The sequence below is a fragment of the Rattus rattus genome, chromosome X (assembly GCF_011064425.1).
Source record: "Rattus rattus isolate New Zealand chromosome X, Rrattus_CSIRO_v1, whole genome shotgun sequence".
In the NCBI taxonomy this organism is placed as follows: domain Eukaryota; kingdom Metazoa; phylum Chordata; class Mammalia; order Rodentia; family Muridae; genus Rattus; species Rattus rattus.
This window is the reverse complement of record NC_046172.1, coordinates 95,685,766-95,710,258: the sequence shown is the minus strand read 5'-3', so window position 1 is coordinate 95,710,258 and position 24,493 is coordinate 95,685,766. Positions and strand designations below refer to the sequence as shown.

Here is a 24,493-nt window from a genome sequence, read left to right as displayed (position 1 = left end):
GAGGGAGGAGTGGGGTATTTCAGAAAATCATTTAAAAAGAATCAGAAAGTTAATGTAAAATATAAAAGCATATTATTATGTAGGATTTTGGAAAGAGTACTGAGCTAGGAATTAGGAGATGAGAGAACAGATTAATAATCGATGCTTGCCACCTTACCACTCAGGGCCTACTTCTTATCAACTATGAAAGATCTGCTTCCCTGGTCTCTTTTGGACACACATTAGAAGGGCTAAATCAAATAAGATACATGTGGGAAATGTATACAACTTTCAGAACTGAGGGTAAACTTGCAGTTACCAGAGATAGCATGGTCTAGTGTATAAGTTGTCAATGCAGGTAAAGCTCACTGAGAATGTCTCATCTGTCTAGCAATCTACACTACTCTTCAGTTATTTCATCCTTCAATTCTGAGTCTCCACCCCCATTCCAACTCCTTCAGTCACCAACCACTTTCTTTGGGTAGGTATCTGGAGAAAGAGTCTCTCAGGCTCTGAGTTTTCTATTGCCTATATTTCTATAATAGAAACCCTGAGTTTTCTATTGCCTCACCGCTGTGAAGGTTCTAAACCTCTGACTGTAATTGCAACTTCTGGCCTATCATCAAAGAAATGTTTTCCACAGCTTGTGACCAAATTTTGCCAAATACACACTACTTGTGGTTATTTCTGTGATGATTTACCTTGTTTGCCTCACAGAGGTTTCTATGTCTAATTGTGATGGAAATAGATTCTTTCCCCTTCCCTTTGATCCTCCCCCATCTCATGGTGGAGCTGGAATCTAAAACCATGGTGTAGTGCACACTAGGCAGTCTTACTATGCAGCTAAACCTTCTGCCAAAGACAGGGTCTTTTTAACCCCTCTAGTTTCTGCTTTTCCCACAATCTCTTGATCCTCCCCAAAGAAAAATTGATTTTCCCCTTTGTAGAACTCTGATCTCTACAAACCCTACCTACTTCTCCCCAACATTCCACCCATAAAAACACAACCATATTTACCTTGCAAGGAAAGCAGCAAATACATGATAATTCAAATAGAGCATATCCCAGGCTAGCACCCAGTTATTACAGGACAACAAAATACAGCGTTCTAACCCAAAGAAATAGATCGAAGGGTATCTAAAGTGAATGAAAAATTGAAGTCTTGGGGAGCCAAGGAAAGCCCCATGATCTCCAATTTCACTACTTAAGATACAAAGATAATGCCAGACCCTGGGTTTATCTCATCCTTTGGTACATACATCCTAGATCACAACTGCCCCTAGCATCTTTAGCATCCCTGTGTATTTCCCATAGGTTTCCCTAGTGGCTTTCCAGAGTCCTCCCACTGCATCACTCAGCAATGAGTCACCTCCTCCCATCTCTGCAGGAGCTCACTCAGCAAGAAGGTGAGGTGAGGTAGGGAGGTGAGAACTATCAGAACTGCCACAAGTGACAAGACATGAGGATGGTCAGATGTGGCCCCATTCCTGATGTTGAAGCCAATTACTGGGGAAGCAGCAACTGATTGTGGAGGAAGAGAAAGAAGTGCTAGGGACACTGGGAAGAGGGTGGGTACAACAGCCTGTAATAACCAAAAATCTCCATCTTTCTATGTTTTCCTTGACTATACCTCACTTTTCCCAAATATCCCTATTTGTAGCATCAGTGATAACTTCATGGTAGTTTGTGTAGCTTGAACCAGTGCAGAAGCAGTGGGCAGATCACCATGTTTATACACTCCTTGCTTACTGGGAGTATATATTGAGTGTAGCTTATTTTATATATTAGCAAAAGCTGGGTCATGTATATTTGTGCTATTCTTTGCACTGTTAAAGGTGTCTGTGTATATGATGAGTCATACCTATACTATGTTGTACTTATCCTGAACCTGTATTGTATTATATGTACAATTCTGCGTTTACATCATGCCAGGTATGTTTATCTTGTAAGTATGCACTGTATTTCTGCAACGTGACATGTGTGTTTGGATCTCTACCATGTATTGTACATGCATGTGTATATGCCATGTGTTTAATTTGTAGTGTGCAGCATATATAGTCTATGCTATGTTGTATGTGTGTATACAGTGGTGAGTGTGCATAGCTTCATTATACTGTTCAATTCTGCTGCCTTGCTTCCTGCCTGTAGCTCAGACCTCTTGTTTGAAGCTGGGAGGTATGGATGCACACATCTTAAACACATCTAACTTCTCTTTCCTTGACACATCTTAGTTTTTTTGCCAGAATTCCTGTTTGAGGACTAAAAGTACAAGAAACCACAAGGGAGAAGAGAGAGGAACCCTTCTCTTTAAACCTGCTCATACTGGAGAACAGCGCTCTAAAGGAGACTGCACATCCCTGACTTACTCCTTCAGTCTTGAGAGAAGGAATGTTCCTTTTCTTGCCAGGAGTAAGAGCTGTGTCAGAGTACTGGCACCCTGGATGGAGATCATGGGATAGCAATCAAGAGCTGAGAAAAAATGTCTCCAGTGTGGTCACTAGGGGGCGATATTGTGCTAACTGTCGGAGATAGTGGTCTGTTTAAGAGTGCAGAATTCCGAAGACTCAGGCTCAGAAGCTCAAGGCTCAGATAGAGATGAAAGAAAAGGACTCCCCCAGGAAGCCCCCTTTTTCTTTTTCTTTATCTTCATCCCAAACTCCTCCTGTTTTGAGACTGCATTGAGGAGTTAAAACAGTAGTGCAGATCAGCCACTCTATGATCGGTCTATAAAAGTAACATACAGAGCTTTTCTGGGGGCTTAGTTATAGGTTGCCCAGCAAATACAGAATTGGGCTTCTCCTTTTCCACATGTTCCCCATTCACAGGAAATGAAAGTGAAGTCTTGTAGTTAAAAGATGAAATGTGTGGATACCTGTTTTGTATTGGTGTTCCCTAAACTGAAGAGCATACAAAATACAACGTGATATTAAGGGCTATTTCTTTTGTTGCAGAGGGTCTGTACCTTAGCTGCTATCTTAACTATTAAGTCTAAAAGGAGCTGTGTCCTAAAATGTTCTCGCCAGAATGGAGAACACCCGAACTATCTTCCATCATTTGAAGGTCAAGGAAAGAGGACCGAGTACCCTGTGCATTCTGCCAAGAACATCTGATTTCTGTGTTTCCAAGTTCCAGGCTATCCTAGCTTTCTCTCTCCCCCAAATCCTTTCTCTTTATCCAACCCTTTTTAACCCCACAGAAAACCTTGTCTCCTCAGCTCTGTGAGCTTCTGAACCATCCGCCTCATGATCCAACCTCTCTGTGGAAATACATTTGAGATGACTCTTCTCTCCACCAGTAAGTCGTTTGTTTCTTCTCAGTCTTCAGGGTCCACTTCCCCAATTTGCTCCCCACCCCCAGTCCCAGCTGTAGCTGTACCGTTTTACCCCCTGGTTGCATCCCCTGGGTGCAGCACAGATTGTCCCAACGTGCAGATAATTGACCGAATGTGCAAAACAGACACGGATCTATTGCATTGATTAACATTTCCAATTAAACTCCCCGTTAGGCTGTGTGTATTAGTGACTCAAGTAATCACAAGTAAAAGCATGTGCCTTCCTTCGCTGCAGAGCGCGGCAGGAAGCACCACATTTCTGGGAAGAAATGGGAACACAATGACCCGGAGGTTCAGTTAGTTCTCTGGCACTGCTAAATCAGATTGTAAATGTATGGCTGTTAGTTGATCCGAGGCTCGGGCTTCACACCTGAAATGGAGGACTTGGGTCCTCAACGTCGCTACGGTTACTCTACCGCCCCCTGCTGGCAAACCTATTAATGCGGATTTGGCCTGGAATTCTACCTGGCCCCCGCCAAGGGAACCAACCACCTAACTCTTGACAGGTGTGGGTGTGGATGTAGGTGCGGGGTGGGGGTGGGGGGCTTGGCTAAAGCTTAAACTAGGCCCCAGATGCCTGGAAAGCTGCACTTACCCTCCAGGGTGAAGGTTTTCTGATGTCCTTGGTGGACAGAAGATCCCAGGGAGTCCTGAGAAAACTCGTGCTCTCTCCCTTCCTCCCTCTCTTCCTTTCTCTCTTCTCTCCTCTCTCCTCTTTCTTTTCTTTCTTTCTTTCTTTCTTTTTATCCCAAAACTGGCCCTAACTCCCCCATGGGAAACAGTCCGACTCCTGTGTCAGATCATAGCTCCCCTGTTCTCCTTTCTATCCTTCATCCCCTGCCCTCTCATCCAAAATGAAAGAGTTGAGTTCTCTCTCTCTCTCTCTCTCTCTCTCTCTCTCTCTCTCTCTCTCTGTGTGTGTGTGTGTGTGTGTGTGTGTGTGAGAGAGAGAGAGAGGAGAGAGAGAGAGACTGCTCCTCAGCAAGTTTCTCTTCATTCCTTTGACTAAAGTTCCTGGTTCCTGAAAATGGGTTACACAGCTGGGAATGGTATTGATTTCCTAAAAGGCTAAAACAGACCCTATAATCCTTGACTGAGCCATTTCTGACTTGACTACCAAAACTTTTCCATTACCAATTCACCAGAGAAAATAGGACTCTCGAGCTCCTGGCAAGATGCTGGCTTTTTTTTTTTCTCCCACTACAGCTCTGCTCCTACCAACTCCATTAGCTTCTACCTATTCAGTCTGGTTTCTAGATCTGATTTCCTTTGGATTAGTCATCCTCTTTGACCTTGTGCTTACTCTTGACTTTATAATAGCAGAATCTTTAATAGCAGCCCCTGCTAGCTTTATAGACATTTCTACTTTCCTCATCTATCAAATAAATCTACTACCCAGTCTCTTCCAAACCCTCAGCAAACTTGTCTGCCCTGTATACCGCTTCCACCATGAACAGGGAGAAAAAAAACCCACAACTAGTGGGAATGATCAGCACTCGTATGCTCATGGGGTCTTGTGGCCCGTTGCTTGCACTCTCATCACAATGTCTACTAGTCTGTGGGGTGATTTAAAGAACCTGCCTCATGACATCCTGAGGTCTCTCTGGATTCGGAATTACCAACAGCCAGCATTAACCCTGCATACCTTCCTGACTCTTTGCATGTTGTGTCTTGGGTGGACACAGAGTATGACATTCGTATCCAGAAAAAGAGGACCATTTGGCTCTCCTCCCAGATTCCAGCCTATTAATCATCCATTTATGTCCATTACCACAGTGAGCCCCTTTACTCAAAGGTGCCCATGATTGGAAGCTCAAGTGCCAAATCACACATCCTGACCAGTTATAATTTTACACACGGCCCAGTGAAAACCACACTGACCTTTTATACCTGCCTCATCCTAGAACAGGGCCACAGTGCTGTCACCAACAGGAATGGACCTCCTTCTGTTCCAACACCTCAGACAGCCATACAGTTGGCCTGGATTTGAGTCTGCAAAACCATTGGGGAGGGAAGCAAAACTAACATGGCTAAGGGCTTCCCTGGTGAAAGCCACTTTTTTGAAAATAGCACTGCAACCACCCCCATCATGCTTCCCAAAGACAAGGCACTCACCCTTCCCTCTACAGCCCACACAGCCCAGAAACCCCAAGGCTAGAATCTGGAATTGGATTCTGGAAGGTGGGACCAAACAAACAAACAAGCAAACGAGCAAAAACCAAACCCAATGGAGCCTCTGGTTCCCTCCTTAGAAGAAGCATCTACACCCCCAACACCCTCACTCTACCACAGCCACCACCTAGGGAAGGAAAGCCTGCCAGAGCCTGAATCTAAAATGTTCGGTTCACTCAGAAGTATGCCAGTCATCATGCCAGGTCCCAAACTGAGGGCAGTGTCTCTTCTGGGAGCTACAGAGGAGTGGGGAGGGAGGAAGCAGCAAGCCCAATGACCCCCACTCCCCAGACAAAGACAGGAGCCAACGGAGGGGGGTGCCAGGCTTTTCTAAATACCATATTGAATCCATTCAGTCCCCACAGAAGAAAAAGAAGAGGAAAAAGGGGAAGGGAGGATAAATTCCCCATGTGAAAAGGAGGGGACAAGATTTTCTGGAAGAAAAAGCTCCCTTTTAAGAAATTGGCACTTTTCTGTTTCAGTCAATGTTCTGAGGCAGACTTGGTCACCCCTGCCAGCCACCCTCCCCCTTCTCTGGAGGGCTGCTGTCAACAATTGTGGCTGGGGGGTGGGGGGACGACGAAGATGATGGCAGGAGACTTACAGTCTGACATAGCATTCAGGGCGGATTTTGCCCCAGGAGGTCCAAACCCCAGTAAGCTAACCCTGGGCTTGGCCAAGGGAAGATGCCCAGGTCCTTCAGGACCAACCCGGACACACCCACTCATCTGCCTGAGCAAACCCCATCAAACACCATGCACTGGGTCCCAGGGCTTGGGCAATGGAGCCACGTAGGAGAGTCAAAGCTGGGGCACAGCAAGAGCAGGAGGGGGACACAAGAAAGAATATCTGCCCGGCAGCCTCCCCTCACCCGAGCTAGCCCGATATGGTACAGAAGTCGCGGAATTTACCTGCCAAGGGTCCAGCCACCCTGCCAAGACCTTTCCAGTACCTCGGAGCACGCTGGCAGTTGGGCTGGGGAGCTGCAGCCCAGCGGCTGCAGCCGCAGCCCCGGGCCCAGCCCGCTCCCCCACCCCCCACGGCTCTTCTTTCGCCCAGTGCACTTACTCCCAGAGAGGAAAAGCTGCAGCCCCCAGTGTAAGACCCCAGACAGTTTGCGACCACAGCTGCCTGCCTGCTGTAGAGCCCCTCTGCTCAGCAACCGCTCCCTAGCTCTTCTATGCTATGACGTCACCTGGGCTCTGCACCGTACCTAGGCCAATCAGATGGTGAGCATAAAAGTAAATCGCCCTGAGTGGGCTACTGGGGACCAATCTTTTGTTTCAGGCAGGAAGCGCCCTGGAGGGGGGAGAAAGTGAAGGGGTAGAGAGAGGAGAGGGAAGGATGGAAACTTTCTGCACTGTCAGGATTGTGTCTAAAAAGAGAAGGTGGTTTCATTGAGAAAGACACACAGACAGGGAGTGGAAAAGGGAACATTTCATACATCTTTCTGATTTACCACCCCTTACAAAACACTACGCTTTGAGATGATCATTTTTCAGGCTAGGGAATCCATCTCCACTGAGCAGGCTTTCTTGAGGAAATTTGGATTTGGGACACCACCTGTCAGCCTAGCAGGTTACATGGACAAGTAAGGGGGTGGGGGGAGCAGGGTCGTGGCGGTGGAATTAAGAAAGGCAGCAATTTAAGCAGGGAAAATAGTCCTCTGCACATGAAACATACATTTCAAAACAGGTGGCATTATGCAAAAAGAATAATTATTCTTCCAATTGAGTGCATTGATTTCACACGAGTCCCCTTGTCATTTTTTTCCCTAAAACCTTTACTGATTTCTCCTGCCTTTACAAGAAGCTTCAAATTTTTACAGGTGTCCTAAGCCATTTAAAAATCTACTTTTGAAAATCATCACCTCTTGCTCCCAAATCCATACTTCCTAGACTTTTGGCAGATCATACAAATTATGTCAAATGTCTGCAGTGAGACAATAGGCTGCACAATAGTATGTAAGTTCGAACTATAATGATGTAAAATGTGCCTCCCAACACGGAAGGGAAGGAGCATAACATTGTAATGGTTAGATTAAAGTACTGGGATTATGGGCTATTTTGTCCTCTACTTTTAAACTTTTTGAAAATTAAGATAAATGTATCCGTGCAAAAGTGAATGGCCGAAATGAATAATGATTCTTTCCGACACCTCTTTGACTTGATTTCCTCAACACTGCCTAAGAACCAACATTCATTTCTTCACAATTACCACACAATGCATTTTAACACCCAATCTGAATTTCATCTGCTTTCAGATCCTCTGAGGAAGAGCCACACAAATGATCTCTGGATTCACCAGAGATAATCACTCAGATAGCTGGGAAAGTGGGGGTGGGGTGAGAATTAATTCATTTTGAATAACATCGGGAACTGAAAGAGAACAATGATCAACCTCCGAAAAAATAAGGAAAAGGACGACGGAGACTCAATAAGCGACATGATCCAAACCGTTCTTAAGGATGACTTTGCAACATTTTCCTTCAATAAAAAATACATATATATGCATACATAAGTATTGTATGAAGACTGTAGAAAGTAGTAGAACTGGCATTTATATTTAATCTAAGTACAAAGTTCATAGATTTTTCTAATATGCTAAAGTGAAAATTAATTATGAAAATATGCACTGGCTTTATAGCCTTTAAAACACATCCTGGTGGTTACCTTCTAATGCAATACAGACTCCCTCTCCCATTCTTGATTAATTGGCTGAAATCAGAATGATTCTGCTTACAATGACATTATAGATATCTTTTTAATTAACTTTGGGGTTAAAACAGTAGCTACATCCCATTGATTTTTTTATTCATAATGCTGGAAATAATCTAAAAAATACTGATCTAAATGTCATTTACTTAATGGTAACACATCTTATTTGTAAATCACATTTATGTCGGGTTCTTTCCAACTAAAATACTTAAAAAAATAAGGAAGCATAACAGGATTTTCCTGGTAGTGATTCAACTACGGTTTCTGAGTTATTGATTTAAATTGTAATTAAAAGGTATTTGATTTCACTCTAATCTTCACACATACCTCAGCTATAACTCGGAGCTATTTATGCAGTCACTTCACATGGTTATTTAAACATTTCATGTGTGTATTTCTTCTGTCCCCAGTGGTTACAGAAACTAAGTGTGGGGAGGGGCAAAATCCTATTAGGTACTTAACAAATGGAATCATGGTAATGTCATTCAAACAAGGCTGTAAGCCCAGAAAGAAAGACATGGGTCCTCATGTAAAAACCTGATAACCTATGTTATTTTTAATATCAAATGTTAGAGTTTTACCAATGCAGTTTGTTCTCCAAAAATATAGAGCAAGAGGAAAGGGCTCTGAACTCTATAACCTTAATGTTTCGTCTCTGTGTAATTTTATTCTTCCTAACTCCCACTATCTTCTTCTTATTTAGGAGTTCCCTTGGTTTAAGGATACAACTTTAATAACCACTTGGGATGTCTATCATATTTTTCAGACTGCAAGCCTTCTTTGCCGTCTTCTTGTCACTAAATTCCCACAATACCCACAACAGTTTACCTCAGCATGCATTATGACCTGAATTTCATAGAATGGGCAATAGAATTCCAGGGCTTTGAAGTCACCAGCATATTGCTTGCATCATAGAAATAAATGGTCATACATTTTTTTCAGATCCTCACAAAAGATCTCTAGATTCTTGGCTTCCTTCTCTATCTTCTAGGTCCTTTCTATCATACTAAAAGGCAATTTAAGAGTATGTTTGGGGGTGGGAACATTGAGTGCTTCTTTTATATACAAATGGAGATAGTCACTTAGTTTTGATGGTACAACTAATTTTTTTGGACATTGTGTTACCCAAAGTGATGTGCCACCAGTAAAGACTAATGTCGCTCAAATTTTCCCTTTTAAGTTTGTGTTTCTGTGTGGGTTTCTAACAACCAAACCATGTTTATGATTTACAAGCCTATGATGTACAAGAGAAGAGAGATATACAAAACGGGGCTTTTATAATATAAGTAAACTAAAGTTAGTGTTTTCATTCCAGTCAAATCCCAAATAACGGAAACATTGCACACTCTCATATACCATTGATGGGACTGAAAAGTGAGTAAGACTTATCAAATTAAAAAGTGTACATGTGGGGTTGGGGATTTAGCTCAGTGGTAGAGCGCTTGCCTAGCTCTGAAAAAAGAAAAAAGAAAAAAAAGTGTACATGTGACTTTAGCAATTCTAAGTCAAGAAAAATGTTTATAGATAGCTTCATGACAGCATACCAAGATATATGCTCAAGAATATTCATTGTAAGAGCATAAATACCATATAAAATAGCTTAAATATTCCTCAGATAAAAATGATCACATGGATTCCCATATGCTAAAATAAGACCACACCTTGACACATTTTTAGTTGAAGAAAGAAATTGCAAGACAATATGTATGCTATTAATTTTATGTTTGTTAAAAAAGTGTGTGTGTGTGTGTGTGTGTGTGTGTGTGTGTGTGTGTGTGTGTTTACACCGAAATTACATGTGGCAAACTCGGCAAACTCAGAAGAAGGCTTGTGATTGTGGGAATAAATGGTATAAATTATGACCTCCAAGTATTCTCCTGGAGTGGTCAGCGGCAGCAGCTGGTTAGCCACTCAATCCCAAGGAGAAGTAATCCACTCTTTGCAGTGGACTGAGTTAAGTTAAAAAGGTTGGTGTAGTCAATCCATTTACAAGTTACAATTGTTTTATTGATGTGACTGTATAAAAAGAAACCAAGCATCTGTAAAGTTTGAATGCACTTCATTTTCATTTTTGCTTAAGTCGGGCTCTAAAAAGCTAAGAGTAGCTCCAACCTCACCACGTAGCTGAAGATGAGTTTGAGCTCCTGATCCTCTGCTCTACTTTCAAAGTAATGGGATGATAAGCCCGTGTTAGCATGACTAGCTTTGTTTGAATGAATTTAAATAATAACTATATACTGTATGTTGCTTGTAAAATCAGAATTAGAATCGAAAATATAATTCATGAGAGTGCTTGAAACAAAACCAATCAGCACCTTAACTATCCTGAAAGCTATCTGAAGGCCAAGCAGTGGTTCAAGTAGGGCAGTCAGAGATATGAGGAACTTAGACATTCCTGAACAGAGACTGAAGGCAGGAAAATAATAATAGGTAATCTACAGGGCAGAAGTGGCCAGCATGTCTTGGCTTTCTTTACACTCCTACCTTAAGTTCCATAGCCAAAAACTGTTCCTAGTAACTGATGCTAAGACTTTGTAGCTCTTGGTCTTCACATTATTTTCCAGAACAGATGCACTTATAATTTTTATTATTTATTTTTAGTTGTATGGGTGTTTTGCCTGTGTGTGTATCTATGTACCACTTTCATGCTTAGTGACCATGGTAGCCAGAAGAAGGATTCATGTCCCCTAGAACTGGTGCTGCAGACAGTTGTAAGCTGCCACTTAGGTGCTGGGAATCAAACCCAGGTCCTCTGAAAGGTCCTAGGTGCTCTTAATCTTCAGCCCCCGGGTGCAGGGTGCACTTTTATAAACTAACCCCCTACCCCAATTTTCTCAGCAACTGGTGTCCAGGCATGAAATAGGAGAAAAGTGTCTAGTCCATCTCCACTCAGTTTCTAGGCACTACTATGTCTTGCACTCACTGTAACTGATCCTCTTTCTGCTTGCCCCCCTCCCCGCCCACTATATAAGCATCTGAAGCTCTCCTGAAGCAAGCACTTTTGTGGGTTGCATATGAAATAAATACAGGGAATTCAGATATGCCACAAAAGTGTCTCCAAAGAATAGAGGCAGTGGGGTAGATAGAATCATGTGGTTAAGAGCTCACCATCTTCTTGAAACCAGAGTTGTGACCCAGGACCCTAGAACTGGACAAACCCTTGAACAAGAGTCTGATTTCCCCAAGTATTAGTTTTCTTCTCTGTAAAACTCATGTTGCCTATGCCAAGATCGTTGTGCAGATGTAAATGGCTAAGAACAAAAAAAAAAAAAAGCACACCTGATTGATTGAAGAAATGCACACATCCTTAATCAATTTGATGAGGCCACACATACACGTGATTCCTAAATGTGCATCTGGGAACAGAGCGTCTGTCCTAACCTTTGGCCATAATTAGGCCACAGTAGAGGCCTGTCTTGCAGAACCTGAGAGGATTCAGAAGTCCACTGCCTCTGCCCTCCTTCATTTCATGAGGGAGTCAGTGACGGAAAAGTAGAAGACAATTAAATCCAAGTGGCTTGGAGTGAATTAATAAGAGAAGTGGGCAGTTTCTCTTCTAATTTGGTGTTACTCTTCCTGCCTCCACTATGGTCATACATATCAGACCACATTATTTAGTTGAGCCAATCTTTGATGTTTCTCCCAAGAGAATTAGGCATTCCTTTCCCAATCACTGCACTTGGAGAATCCAAGTTAATCTGCAAAGTTTTAATTCAGAAAACTTGGATTTTGGTGTTGTTGTGGTTTGTGAGAGATTTGTGGTGTATGTATTTGTGTGCTTGTTTACATGCTCCCTGGGGGAGAGCAGGAAGAGGAGGGAGAGAGAGAAGAAGGAAGTGCAAGCAGGAGGGAGAGACAGAAGAGAGAGAGGGGAGGGGAGGGGGAGGGGAGGGGAGGGGGGGGAGAGGGAGAGAGAGAGAGAGAGAGAGAGAGAGAGAGAGAGAGAGAGAGAGAGATCATCTAGGGGACAAAGAATCAATGAAAAAATAGAAAACCAAAAAAAAAAAAAATGTTTTTGGACCAGCTGGACTAATGATGTCATATTTTCTCCACTCACCTGTGATTGGCTGCTCAGTTCAGCATCTGCTGAGAGCTAAAGGCTGATTATTTGCCAGAGATACAGACCTTTCAGGGAAGCTTTGAATCATTGCTGGTTGTCGTGACAACCTGGGCAGTGTCTGCTCCTGATAAACACATAATAAGGTTATCAGGAACAGAAGTGCCCCTATCCCCACACCCAATTATCTGAAATGATGAGCAGTGGAACATTTCTCTCCAGAGATGGAAGAGAAGGCTCATCAGTAGGCAAATCGTTGACCACCCTTTCAGACAACATATGCCACCCAAATCCTGAAGGTAGTGCATTTTCCAGCAGTTCCTTACCTACCATGACCAGGTCCCTCCTGAATCCACAGGTTGATTGTTAATCAGAGTCCTAAGAAATAGTGATGAAGAGGGGAACACTTCTGAAAGTTTCCACTAAAGTCAAAGAATGGGAGAAGTGAGCAGAATGTCAAGTTCATTAGTGATAGGCACATTGTTTTCAAAGGTGCATGACCAACATGGACATGGTTCAGGGTCCAAAATGGAAGGACATGGCCAAAACTGGTCACTAAAATCAGATGCAAAGGAAGTTCAGGATTGCTGTTGGTGTGAATGTTCCTTTTTGCCTGCTACCTTCCTTTTCCTGATCACAAGCCCCTACCCTATGTTATGTTTGGACTTCAGATAATTTAGAAAGGGAAGATCGGCTGCATTTTTTTAAATGATATATCAGTCATTTATGATGAAGAAGTGGTTCCCATACCTATAAGACTTTAGAGATTTGTACCTGCTGGTCAATATTGGTCAACCCGCACACTGACAATATTAATGTATGCAAGAGATAAATCTAGGGCCCTATATAAAAGAATGCTGGTATAAGCACTTTCAGACTATTTGTGGAAGAACAGGAAATCAGATTACCTTAAGAAAGTGTTTACTATTTATTACAGGGTCTCATGTAAATCCATGCTGGTCTCAAGCTCTCAAACCAATTAAGAATATCCTTGATTTTTTTTATTTCTGATTTGACTTCACTGGTGGTAGGATTCCTGCTGTATGTAATGTTGGGAACAGAACCCAGAACCCCTCAGGTTCAACAGATAATCACTCCTAGCATCTGAGCTTCATCCTGAGCTCCAAAGGGTGTTATCAAAACTCTCCTCCTAGCAAACATTTTAATGGCCTGATATATTTGAAATAGTGTTGGGATCAAGGTAATTAACAAAAATATGTCAGCGCCCCTATGTATCCTTGACAAAATGTCTCTGATATTTTGATTTACAAAATATTTAAAATGTAGAAATTGATATTGGTCTAACATTAATAACTCAAACACCAATCTTATTCAGAATTCATCATTGTTGACATGTCCTCCTATGTGAAATATTTTATTAGCTCATCTGGAAATCAATTAATCTATTCATGGGTTATATGAATGTCAATGTATTTTTCAGACCCAATTTAATTTGAAAAGGCAAAACCTGAGTTTAAATCTGCCTGGATTGAAAGGATAAAATTAGCATGTTTTAAGAATAACTAGGTTTTGTCATTATTCTGAGGGATTATTGATAACAAAGCTAGGATGTAAATTTAAGGAAAAACATTGTTTCCCTCAAGGATACATAGACTTGTGAAACGCCACAGGTTCCCGCCTCCCTTAGGTAATACCACTTTCTTACCAATGATCCCAGACTCATTTTGCTATTGCGATTTATGGCCAAGGATGCTCTATGGCTAAGTCACACAAGAAACCTGATCTTGTAAGACTATAGACTTGTTTCTGATAATATTGGGCTATTAAATTTTCAACAAAGCAAGTGAAATGACAACTAAACTAGACTTATCACACTTATCAGAAGTTAACCTTATCTCCTTGACTTTACCTAGAAGCACACAGTGTGACTAAAACCGCATGATTTATATAGCAGATGCCTAATAAATTCTCAGCACATTGACATGGGATTCTCTTAGTGCTGCATATGGGGACAAAAATCTGGGGAGTACTGTTGTATAAAATTTCGGCATAGAGACTCTTGTAATTAAATTGCTACATTCAAATTCCAGTTTTACTGCATTATAGTTCAAGAACCTGGACAATATTTTTGGCCCCTTTCAACTTTCTCTCATCTGTGGAATATAATCCTCCTTCTTAGAGTAATTGGGAAGATTAACTTAAATGCTCATAAGGGAAAAAAGTGTTACAGTTCTGGTTCTCAACCTCCCTGTGCAGGAGAAATTACCTTTGTAAAATGCTGTTGCCTAGGCCCTATTGCTAAACATTGTGATTTAATTTGATGACATATATCTGAGCATCCAAGCTTTTCAAAATCCCCTCAGGTTCTAATCTTCTCAGATTCTAATGTGCAGCAAAATTTGGGAACCATTACATTAGGGATTTCATTGCTTAAGGATGATTGATCTTTCCTCTAAGAGGTTCATGGGTAATCTCCCTATCTCTCTTTCAGTGTGTCTGACTTTTACAAGGCCACGAAGTAGAATAGGGGACTTTTCTCATGAGGCAGGCATTTAAATTCCTTTCTCTCTGAGCTTTCAAGGCTTTTTCCTTATTGAGTTAACCAGATAGCTTGCTGGAGTAATAGAACTTTAAAACTAATAGTATACTTTTCCTCCGTGTCGTTAGCAATGTGATGGTGACATTGAACAAAATCAGAGTTGTATTCCTCTTTCTTTTCCCTCTTCCCACACATAACTCAGTGCCACTTCAAATTAAGTGGCCTCAAATGTGAATTCTAAAACAAAGTTAATAATACAAAGGCAGCATTGGCTGACCATCACAGATGTGTTTAATGGATGGTGATGTCAATGTGCTGGTGTTCTGTATAATTAAGCACCTGTCGTACCTCACAATCAATCCATATTTTGCTACAAAGCAGGAACTTACAGCCAATTTCTTTCTCCAGTGTTCATTTGCTAAGATGGCTGGTGGCAGAGGGACAGTCAAACACTTTGCATTCCCCACCTCTTTTAATCATCCAAGAGCACACACTCTCTAATTAGTAAATAATAAAGAGTAAGCCACTGGTGACTTTTAAAGATTATGTAGAAATTTCAAATATGTCTGTAGCGAGTTTTGAAACCATTCCTGCTGCCAATATGTGAAATTTACCGGATTCTGACTTGCTAGGATAAAGTTTACTGCCAAAAAAGGAAATAGGGCATGTTGCTAAGCAAATTAATATTATATACATTGGAAAGCGTCAGCCTGCTAGGGGAGTAGCTAACATACGGTTTTTAAGCGCCACTCTAAGTGCACTTTGCATTCAAATGACCAATATGCTAATTACAGCCCTTATCTGTTTGTTCTGGGCCTTAAGAGCCTCAGCAGCTCAACGGACAGACTGCAGCCAGCAGTTTGACTGCAGGTTTTTAGAAATAATAACATGGCATTTCTTTCAGCATATTTTCAAATTCAAGCTTCTTACAAATCAAGATTGGCCTTTCCCCTTTTCAGGGAATTAGTGAGGCTTAACGGTGTTCACTATGGTGCAGCGCCCCTCCACACCCCTTTGAACAAAGGCTCTTCCTCTGACTGGAGCACAGCCTGTTGGGGCAGATTTCCATGGCAATTTGCGGGTCTCTTTTGAAAGACATGGGGCGTCTTTGTAAATGGGATTGGTGGATGGCAGGGGGTAGAAAGGGTATACTTTCCCACTAATCTTAGGATTGTCTTTGACCCTTTTTAATTTTCACCACCCTTGTAAGGCTAGAAAGCAGCTTTGTCCAATTGAAAGCACACACGGCCAATTCAGTTCTTAGGAGAAAGGCAGAGAAACAGAGCACCATTCTCCTGTTCTCACCCAAAACGATCCAGCCCTTACCAGAAATATATTAAGAGGAGGTGCACCCAGGGTTTATCAGTCATTCCCATTCCTTGCTGTATTTAAATTTGCCTCAAGGGGTGGGGCACTTCTGAAAGTATACCATTCTATACTCCACATAGCTTTCACATTTTGTCCTTTCTGAACGAGGATGACAGTAAAAACATGCTGAAGTGACTAAGGCCTTAGCCCTACACAAAGAACTATAGACAAATGAAGACTGCTGGGAGCAGGAAAAGTGGCCCTCCCTAAGGAAGAGCACACCGATCAGTTTGTTCAGTGTCAAATGGTCAGCCCTGAAAACATACATACAAGAAAATGTTACATGGACTTGACAGGCTATATTTGGGAATGTGTATGCACAGACAAATACATGAAGATGTGCAATAGCAATTGACAAAAAAGAGACCACATTTGAAGGAAAGCTGAGAGGGCTGTGTGGGAGGATTTGTAGGGAGGAAAGAAAAGGGAACATTGTAATTAAATGACAATCTCAAATATAAACAAAATGTTCACCCTTTCTCTTCTTAGAATTGTTTTAGTAAAATGTAAACTATCCAGACACATTTAAAAAATTACTTGAGTACATTCTACATTTTAGAAATCTGTCTCTTTCTTTCTCCCTCTTTCCCCACTTCTTTGTACCCGCCCCCCCAAACTAACATCATCAGACTTTCTACTTCTTTATGAAACTGACCCAGTAGACTTAATACCTAAAAAAATGAGATTAGTCATATTAACAATAACATGCCCTTTCCTTCCAGCGCTCTGTTCTTCTTTTCAGGAACATCTTTGAGATACCAAAAGCCCCAATGAATCACTACCCTCTCCTGGGTCTGGGAAGGAGGCAACCTGACTGACATTTTCCCAGGACTGTCTTAGAGCTTTCATTTCTTGACTTCTGGTATTCGCTTGTTTGCAGAGGATCTTCCTGGAATGGAAAGTGATACTTGGATCCAAGAATGAACTGTGCATATTAAAATGGAGCTGTAACTGCAGGCATTGGGGGAGAACATGGAAAGATTGTTTAGAGAATAAGGTGGCAAATGATGCAACTGAAGGTGGGTGCGGTGGCACTAGCTTATAAATCTAGTTAGGCAGAACAGAAAATCAGAAGGAAAAAAATACAAAACATGGGAAGGAAGAGTCCCTCATTCCAGAGTCAGGGTGAAGCCCCTCACCAGAGGAGAAACCAGAATTCCCACCCAATTAGCATTTACTATAAGACTGCAATAGATAAGTCAGTCTCTCTCTCTCTCTCTCTCTCTCTCTCTCTCTCTCTCTCTCTCTCTCTCTCCCACCCAATTAGCATTTACTATAAGACTGCAATAGATAAGTCTCTCTCTCTCTCTCTCTCTCTCTCTCTCTCTCTCTCTCTTTCTCTCTCTAAAGTAGTCATATTTCATCCTCTTTACAATAGTTACATAGAGGATTTGGGTAGTTTTTCAAGTCATTACTTACTAAAAATGATTACTAAAGAATTTAAATGAGATCGCAGGTAGTTCCTGGGCAAAATTCCTAACAAAATTACATTTACACAGCCTTGGGTGTGGCCTATTTTACCTATCCACCTCTCTTAAACTTCACTCTTCATTCTTAAGATCTATGCTTTTCTTTTTGGAGGCTTCTAATAACCCTCCGGTTTGATTCACACTGGCTTGACCTAAAGTTCTTTTCTTTGCTGAAGCCAAGGCTCTAGTCACATTTAAATGATTAAGGGGACTCCTCAGGCTGCTGGAGGCAACAGCGCGCATCTGTGCTTCCGTCTCTACTGACATCAGCACTTAGGAGGTGGAGGCAGACTGATGGGAGGTTTGAGGCCATCCTGGGCTACTTAGTGAATTCCAGTCTCAAGTAATAAAACACCAGCCAAAGAAAAGGGTTCTGCCCTCTCTAAAACGTTGGTTCCCAGGCACACCACAGCCAGCATACTCAGTAACTTACAACACCTTTCAAAGTCAGGCTTCTGTATGTATACAAGTGCAAAGAGGGTGCTTTTTTTTTTTTTTAATAACTCCAACAGGCTGAAAAACAAAGCTAAAGTTTTTAATTAAACATAAATGTTAAGGTGCCTCACGGAGCTTAGGACCCTCAGTTTTTAGTCAACTCCAATTTTACCATATTAGCAGTCTAGGCCAGTCTTTATTTCACAGCATCTGTTTTTGCTGCCTTGAATTTTGATACCTTCCCATTTAGAAGGCTGGAGGAGACAGTGGGGACAGGGAATAATCTCAGAGCAATTTTAGCTCAATCCTTGGGTATCTGATTAAAACAGACTGACTGAAATGAAAAACTGTTTTCCAGCCTGGACACTTTGATAAGCTATGATATAGTGCTTTACTTTTCAAAAGAGCATTGTCATTTAAAATAATCAAAGTTTCTTGATTACTATTACTGCATATGAATTGTATAAATAGTTTTGTTACATTTTTACATATATGTAAGGGTACTTGATAATATTTCCCTTTAATTATGAGAAATAGTTATGCTTCCCTTCCCTGTGGCCCCTTTTCTAATTCCTTGAAGTCCGACTGTTTTCAAAATAGCGTCCAAAAAAAATTCAGCACTTAAAGATAACACTTTTGGGTGACCTGCTCATACTGAAAATAAAATACATTTTCTTCTTTGGAGAATCTCTCCCTGGCCCATTTTCGGTAAATGCTATTTCTATATTGACCAATCCAGAGAAACGAACTTGGTCAACTACTTTCTAGGTCCTTTGCAAAACTCACAAAAAATAGGAAGCATTTATTTTTCAAACAATTTATTGTACCAAAAGGTATCAAGAAAGCACAAAACAAAATATAAAATCTCTCTCTCTCTCTCTCTCTCTCTCTCTCTCTCTCTCACACACACACACACACACACGCACACACACACACACAACTTCATCAAAGGATATAGTTTCAAAATTTATGAATCAGACAAATAAATTACAGAATACCCTAGGGAATGGAGGAGTCCATTAATCAACCCAAGGTAGTTCACATCTAAGCCATCCACAAGTTTGACACTGGAGCTTGTCAATTACTGTACTAAAATAGAAAATACATGGATGCCATCCATTCACATTCCACAGAGGAGGTCGGCCACATGGAAGTAACCTGGAGGAGAAACGATCTCATATATAGCTTGGGCTGGAGTACACTATGGAAATCAGTAAGGAAAGAAGATGCAGAGGCTGTGTAGTGCGTGTTTGAAGCTGCCTCACAATTGGGGGACTGAGCATTTATAGCCCATGCTTAGTGTCATTTCATTTAACAGTTCATGACTTCCCTTAAGAATTCATTAGACTATTGAGTCAATAATATTTTAAGTACATTAGGTCATATGTGACAGAGTGACATGTCACTAAGCTGGCTTTTCTACAAATCTACTCAAACAGACCTAGCTCCTAGCCCTTCTCATGCTTAGAAATACAGCTATTTCTGGAAATGGGAATATGCACGAAAGAAACATTGGACATATACAATATTATACAATATGCAATATGATAACCCACAGTGGACATTTCATGGCATATTACAGTCTCAAGCTGTAAGCTGGGTTTGGTGGCACACCCACGGAATTCTAGCACTTAGGAGGCAGTGGCAGAACTATCAGTTTGAGACCAGGGTGGGATACATGCTTGAGACCCTTTATCCGTAAACAAATATTTATAAGATAATTAAAAATAGAACTTAAAAGAGAGTTTCAGTGGGGGTATCCTTCATGGATAGATACCACTGCTCCCAGAACCCATAGTGATTAAAATGACAATCTCAGTGCCAGGAGTGTGCCACTCTGGAGTTGTTCAACATGGAGAATTTAGAGGCTTCAAAAGTAGGACAAGCAATTACTATTCTTATTAGATGCCCAGAAGCACTAGATATTTAAGACCCCTCCCCTCTGTTTTGGTTCTGGGACATAGAGAAATCAAAGAGCAATTCTGTCCATTAGAAGTTTCTTCCTTCCCTATTGACCAACTTCTATAGAGCTCGAAGGTGCTATGCAGTGTGCTGGGGGTGAAAAGTCATAGATAAGTTGACTAGCTGTGAAACCTGAGAGCTGAAGAAAAAAACCTTCCAGGCAGGATGTGTCCACTGTTTCAGCCACGGTATGACTATATATAAACAACCAACTACTTTCTGATTGGATTTGAGGCACGGAAGAGAAATGTTCCACAGGAAAGAAATTGTATCTGATACTGAAAACCTGGTTTAAAAAAAAAAAAAGTGCATACCGTCGATCCTGGTAGGGAATCTATTAATGTTGTTTTGTAATGTGGATATGCTGTGAAAACTGCTTTTTAAAATATTTATGTTTATACCCACAAATCCATGGTGATCGTAGCTGGGGTTAGAGAAGTTTCTGTAGGCAATGATACAAACAGACTTAGAACTGGGCAAAGTGGTGAGAATAAGTGTCCCTGGAGTGCTTAGTCATAACTGGAACAACTACATAACCTGCTGCGATGCTCAAGAAATACCACAGAAGAAGGGACAGAAGAAATTTTGGAGTTGGAGGATGGGAAGAAGAGCAGTGCTGAAAAACAGTGCGTTTTGGACAGAGCATAGCCATTTACTTCTGAACTCACAGCAGCTGTTACACCTGCATGGGATCTACACAAAATGGGGCCTAGCAATATTTTATCCTCGGTGTGGGGAGCTCCTGAGACCCCATTACTCCCCGAGGAGCTGTTGGCAGTATATGCATGCCCAGGGAGGGGGTAATTTTCATCAGCAGTGTATTCACTGGCGAGTTGCCCGTGCTCCATTGGGTAGTTTGTTTGCTTGTTATTGAATTGCTTGAGTTTGTTACACATATATTGGATATTAAAACCTTGATCAGATATAATATGAAAATGCTTTTTCCTTTTCCACATATTGTCCCTTTGCTTTGTTAATTGTTTCCTTTTCTTTCCAGAAGATTTATTTTATTTTTTTCTTTTGGTTTGATGTAGTCCCATTTCTCCAGTTTTGTTAATGTTGCCTGGAAAAACTCACTGCCCAATCAATGTCATAGAGCATTTCTCCTATATTTTCTTCTGGTATTTTACAGTTTCAAGTTTTATTTTCAAGCCCTTAATCTACTTTAGCTTGATTTTCATTTAAGACAGAATGAGGGTATAGTAGAATGCCTTAGTCACTGTTCTATTACTGTGAAGAGGTACCATGCTGGTAACCCACCTAGGTCCAGGATCAGACGAAGGAGGCACACAGCGAGAGAACCAGACAGCTATTATCCTCCTACAGCCTTCATGTGCTCATACACACATGAGCCATGCACACACACACACTCATGCTCATATATGATACATCTAGGTTGCGGTCATGCACATAGGCACACACATACTTTGAATGAGCACAGGGTTCTCAGTGGAGGATTTACAGAAAGGACTGAAGGAGCTGAAGGGTTTGCAAGCCCATAGGAAGAACAACAATACCAACCAACCAGACCCCTCAGAGTTCCCAGGGTCTAAACCACCACCCAAAGAGTACACATTGGGGAGGGGCATGGCCCCAGCCACATATGTAGCAGAGGATGGCCTTGTTGGGCATCAATGGAAGGAGAAGCCCTTGGTCCTGTGAAGGCTTGATGCCCCAATGTAGGGGAATGCCAGGGCGGGGAGGTGGTAGGGGATAGAAGAGGGGAGTTCTAGAGGGGAAACCGGGAAAGGGGATAATGTTTGAAATATAAACACATAAAATATTATATATTTTAAAAAGTTTTAAAAAAAGAAATAAAAATAAAAAGATCAATTTTGTGCTATTGATTATTCTTATTGGTTTTCATTCATTTTTGCTCCCCTCTTCATTATTTGCTTTTTATACTTCATGCTTAGTTTGTTCTTTTTCTGTATTACTAAGTTGTGTTAGGTGGTTTATTGGAGATCGTTTTTTATGATATACGCATTTATTGCTATAAGCTTCCCTTTATGAACTTCTTCTTTATATAATGTATGTCTGCAATAAGTTTGGGCATGTTGGGTATTTATTTTCATTTGATGAAGCTTAGTTTTGTAATGGAAGTTCCCACTCCAGGAACTAATCAATCAGCACCTCTGGTTAAAGGAAAATGGAGGCTACTGCTGGGAGTAGCTTTGGTAAAATGCACAGATGGTTCCAACTCAGTACAGTAGGGGTGTCCATTTTGGTGTTGGCCATACTTTGTCATCATAGCACTGAAATTACACCTGGAAAATATGTACAATAATATTCTGTCTTACCACTTTCCATCACCATAGCTTTGTCTCTCTGGCATTGTCCTTCTTCTCATAGAGACTTTTGCCACCTGCATATCATCTTACAGAAACAGATTTGCTGTGGTGCTGGCAGTGGTGGCGGTGATGGTGGTGCTGGCAGTGGCGGCAGCAGTGTTTGAGTTTCAACTGTTGTTGAACAGGAAACTTTCAATATATAATGCTTATGTTCCAGTACAAATACCCGTTCCATTGTCAATATTCCCAAATTCCAGAATGTTCCATAAACCAGTCTTTCATGTAAGTCCTGCCAAACTTTATGAAAAAAGTCTATCATCAATTAACATGAGACCCTTAGCTCATATATTTTGGTTTAGAAATATTAATGTGGATTCTACAAGTTCCCTCTCCCCACTCTTGGGCATTTTATCAAAAGGTCTCTCCCTTTGAATCCTGAGATTCTCTCACTTCCCAGGTCCCTGGTATATTCTGGAGGGTACCCCATCTTCTACCTTCCACCTCCCATTTCTCACCTCCGGAGGTTACATATTTCCATTCATTCTACTGGCCCTTGGGGCTTCACTCCCACTGTCCCCCAGTACATAATCATGTTCCCCCCTTTCTCCTGCCCCTCCCGTCTCCCACCCAGTTCCCTCCTTCCCTCCGCCCTCTTCGTTCTTCTCCCTCCCAACTAGGATTGAAGGATCACTAGTTCTGTGAATTCTATCCTGGATATTCTGTAATTTTTTGGCTAATATCCACTTATTAGTGAGTACAAAGACAGGGCATCAATCAAGTAGAGAGATGGGGTTGTCATCCCACAGTCAAAAACTTTGTCCTGGAATAGTTTCTGTCTAAAAGAGCTGCAGGGACAAAAATGGAGAAGAGACTGAGAGAAAGGCGGTCCAGTAACTGGCCCAAATTGGAACCTACCTCAGGGGAAGCTCCAGGGCCTGACTATTACTGATGCTATGGTGTGCTTACAGACAGGAGCCGAGCATGACTGCCCTCCAAGAGGCCCAACAAGCTGCTGACTGAGACAGAAGCAGATACTAACACCCAACCAATGGCCTGAAGTTGGGGACCCCTGTGGTTGAATTAGGGAAAGGCTGGAAGAAGCTGAGGATGAGAGTGACTCCATAGGAAGGCCAGCAGTCTCAACAAATCTTCCTTGGACACTAAGCCAGCAACCAGACAGTTTGCAGCAGCTGCTCTGAGGCCCTGGACACATATACAGCAGAGGACTGTGTGGTCTGGCCTCAGTGAGGGAAGACTCACCTAACCCTTGAGAGACTTGAGACCCCAGGGACTGGGGAGGCCTGCTGGGGTGGAGGGGGTATGGGAATGGGGACATCCTTTTGGAGATGAGTGAGGAAGAATGGGATGAGGAACTGTTGGAGAGCAGAATGGGAGGGGGATAATGACTGGACTGTAAAAAAAAAAGGGTAAAGATAATAAAAAATAAATATAAATGTTATTGATTACTGAATACTTTTTATAGTCCCACTGAAATTATTATAGTCTGCCGCATTTGTAAAATTCTTTTAAAAAACCTGAATTATGAAGCTTATTTTGACCCTAAGGCTTTTGAGTAAGAGACTGGGAAATTATTTCTATTACAATTTTATAGATAAAGAAATTGACTTTTGGAGATATTCAGAGATAGCCACGGCCAGAAAGCTAGACAGAGGTGCTATCTAAAGGAGACTGGGCATCTTCGAGGTGGTATGGCTAGAGACTTTCTGACTTCAAATTCTCTGCAAGACGTGATGGTTGAGCTTAACTTTCAAATTGACAGAATTTAGCATGATCTAGGAGCTGCACCTTTGGGCATGTCTGTGAGGGCATTTTCAGAGAGAACTAACCAGGAGAAACATGCCCTTATAGTAGGCGGCACCTACTAATGGCCTGCCCAAATGGACAGAGATTTGAAGCAAAAGTAGTGTGTGCCCGTTTGCCTTCACTTCTTCTTAAGCAAGTCCAACTACTGTGCCTCCACGTCCTTCAGACTCCAGTTCTTTGGGCTTCTAGTATCCAGGCAGTGACTCTCAAGGGAACGCCAAGCTTTCAGCTTCAGATTGTGACTGCTAAGACATTCCGCTTCATGGACTTAGCAGGAAGCAGCTTCTGAGCTGTAGACATAGCCATTGCTGGATCACCCAGCTACCCGGCTCTACTGTAGGGTCAATCTAGAGGTTCCCTATTTTATAACATACATACATTCTGTTAG

At 41.7% G+C, this 24,493-nt stretch overlaps 1 protein-coding gene across 1 annotated transcript in view; it reads right to left on the bottom strand.

Annotated features, from left to right (window-relative positions):
- The window catches only part of Pak3 (p21 (RAC1) activated kinase 3), a 111,919-nt gene extending 105,239 nt beyond the window's left edge, over positions 1-6,680 (bottom strand). The window contains 2 exon segments of the mRNA XM_032889871.1: positions 5,192-5,302; positions 6,394-6,680. The gene's annotated coding sequence lies outside the window, so the exon portion shown is untranslated.
- Positions 6,681-24,493: the final 17,813 nt, after the last annotated feature.